Source organism: Meriones unguiculatus, chromosome 21 (genome assembly GCF_030254825.1).
Source record: "Meriones unguiculatus strain TT.TT164.6M chromosome 21, Bangor_MerUng_6.1, whole genome shotgun sequence".
NCBI classification, from domain to species: domain Eukaryota; kingdom Metazoa; phylum Chordata; class Mammalia; order Rodentia; family Muridae; genus Meriones; species Meriones unguiculatus.
In genome coordinates this window covers 15,336,376-15,339,498 of record NC_083368.1, presented here as the reverse complement: position 1 = coordinate 15,339,498, position 3,123 = coordinate 15,336,376, and the positions used below count along the sequence as shown (strand labels likewise).

The window sequence follows — 3,123 nt, the reverse complement described above, 5'->3', positions numbered from 1 at the left end:
CTTTAAACATGGTCTTAAACATTTAGAGGAAAGGCCAAGACATTTTTGATTGGTTTCTTAAGTATTTTGTCAGAGTGCTCTTTATGAATCCTAAGGACTAGGGATTTGTGTTTGATGATAAGCATCTCTTCTTGTGACCCTGGAAGTGACTTAATGAGTGGCTGGAGACAGAGGGCCCCTGTCATTTGGGTTGTGGGAGGGTTGGTCATTTGGTGCAGGAGTGAGTGTGAGAGTGACTGTTGAGCTTGCATTGTCCTAGGCTAGAGATGAGCATGGCAGAACAGAAACCCACTGCTGAGCAGCTTGCTCAGATAGCCACAGAGGATGGGGAAGATGAGCACTCTGTCAGCTAAGAGCCTCCAGCCTAGAAGAGCATCCAGGAGATACAGAAACTGGACAAGGAGGCCCTACTGGGCTGAGTGGCTGTCTCTGCAAACCCCAATGTCCCCAAGGTCATTGTGACCCACTGACCTTGGTGTGCAGCCCCAGGTCCTCTGGAACTGGACCTAACAGGTTATCGGAAGAGTTTCGAGAAACAGTCTTTAGTGTTGAAGGAAGGTGTGGAGTACTGGATAAACATCTCTTTCTGACGGAACAGAGAGATTGCATCAGGCACAAAGTGCATCCGGGGCACACACAGGAAAAAGGTCAAAACTGAAGAGACTGACTATATGGTTGGAAGCTATGGGCTCAGGGCTGAGGAGTTTGAATTCCTGATACCCATGGAGGAGGCCCTCAAAGATAGATACAACATCAAGTCCCTCTTCACAAAAGATGACAACGCTGATCACCTGCCCTGGGAATGGACTCTCACCATCAAAAAGGAACGGAAGCACTGAGCTCCAGCTGAGAGGTGGGCACGGTGAGGGACAGACAGAAGGACAGACATGCCCCACCCTAACCTCCTACCCACCCCAAACCAAAGTGCTCTCTGGATCCTTCTCCACCATTCCTCCCTGGTTCACTTGGGCAGGCAGCTCTTCTGTCTGCCCCTCCTCCACCTCCTGTCTGCAGTTCCCTGTGGGCTCTAGTGTCACTTCAGCCACTGCAGTGGGGGAAGGGTTCCAGCCCATCCCTCCAATCTGCTGTGTCCCTCCAGGTTCCTTCTGTCTTCCCTTCCCTGCCTTCTAGAATGGAATGGTCTGCATTGCCCAGCCCGCCTTGTCTCTGCTCCAGCTGAGCTAGGTTGCTCAGCACAGGGTAGGGCTGGGCTGTCTGTCCTCTAGCCCCACTCTCTCCCTGGCCCCTCATTCATCTCTGTCAGTCACTGTCTAACCATGATGTTTTAACATGTGGAACATGTACTGGAGGTTCTTAACTTCCCTGTCTACATGACTGTCCTTGCCTTGTCTGCTATCCCCACCCTGGGGAGGCCTGGAGGGTGCGCTATTGCTTCCTAAGGGCCTGGCCATGGTTGATTGGTTGGTTGGTTGGGGGTGGCTCCAGTAGCTAGGGGAGGCACAGCTGCTAAAACTCAATCTCTCCAGCCCCACCTAAGAGGCAGGATAGGGTGCCACATTCTTTTGCCTTCTTTGTCCTTGTGGATAGCTCTCAGAGCCCCTGTCCCCACAGAGAGCCTTTGAGGGACAAAATCTTACTTGTCTCACCTGGGCTCCATGGTCTGACCTTGTGCCTGGCCTGTCAGCATTTATTGCCTCCATTTGGGCCAGATGCCTGATGCCTCTGCCTTGGCTCTTGGTGTCACCATCCCTGGGCAGGCCTTCTTGGACCCAGCCAGGATAAATGTGGGACCAAGTTCACACAGTTGGGAGCTATCTCCCGTGCCTCCCCTCTTTCTTCCCAGTCCCCATGAGGTGTCTCCCAGGTCCAGGCCTCAACAGGAAGAGAAACCTGTCTGTGCTTTTCTTCTGAAGGGGAAAAAAAAGAGTCTTTTCTTAATTTTATGTGTGTTTGTGCATGTGTGCATATGTGTATGTGTGCTCATGTGTATAGAGGCCAAAGGTCAATGTCAAATGTCATTGCTCAGGTGCTATTTTTCCCTTCCTTTCTTCCTGTCTTTCTTCCTCTCTTTTTCTTTTTTGAGGCAGTGTCTCTCACTGTCCTGGAGCCTGGCTAACTAGCAAGCCCCAGAGAACTGTCTGTCTCTGCTTCCTCAGCCCTGGGATTACAGGCACATGCTAGCACAGCTGGCTTTTTATGTGGATTCTGGCGATTGAAGTCAGGTCCTCATGCTTGCCAGGTAAGTATTTTACCAACCGAGCCATCTTCCCAGCCCCAAGACTTGATTTGAATGTTTGTAAGTTATTTGTCCATGTTTATCTGTGACTTCTCTGTGACACACAGACACACACAAGACCATGGAAAGATGAAGGGGAAGTCAGATGGCTAAGGAAGGGGAGTTGAAGAGAGAAAGCCACTGAAGGATTGCCTCACTTCTGGTGGTCCCCCACCCCCAATGCACCCTTCCTTCTGCTGCAAAGGCAGAGCCTATCTATACACAAAGCTTCTGTGTTCAAATGGTAGCAGCCCCGGCTATGACACTGGAAAGACAGAACAATCGCGGCAGGCTCTGCTGTCACAGGTAAGCAGGAGACCACAGCCAGCTGTGCTGAACAAGTGGAGGAGGTTGGCATTGGCGGATGCTCAGGTCAGCGCTGACCAAGGAGAATGGGTATAGAAAGAGCTCAGAAATCGGCAGAGGGTTCACTTGCCTGCACGCTGAGCTGCCATGTGGTCCATCCAGGGATGAGTCTGAGGGAGTTGTTTCATAGGATGGGCAGGCGTTAATGTTTAGACATCTTTATATCAGCTGTGGCTGATGAGGAGGATGTAAATAGTCCTGAGTCATGATGCGGGAAGGCTCCCTAAACTCTGGAACTAAATATTTTAACCTGATGATTCTTCAACGAGAGGCAACTATCTCGTGTACTACAGGGTATTTAGAACCACCCCAGGAGCTACATTCTGTGTGGTAGTGGTTGCTTTCATGTACAAAACAAAAATCACAGCCCAGTTGGGGGTCACTGCTATGAAGCCCTGTCACAAAACTGAAAAATAAGCTCCAAGGGACCAGGACAAGCCCCAGCTGCCTTATAGAGCAAACCTCAGTACTCCTGGAAGAAAGACAGCTAAACCCATACCGTACACAGGTCAGTACATCTG

General features: G+C 50.6%; 1 pseudogene; it reads left to right on the top strand.

Annotated features, from left to right (window-relative positions):
• The first annotated feature begins 272 nt into the window (after positions 1 to 272).
• Positions 273 to 839, top strand: LOC110548533 (rho GDP-dissociation inhibitor 1-like; annotated as a pseudogene).
• The last annotated feature ends 2,284 nt before the right edge of the window (positions 840 to 3,123 follow it).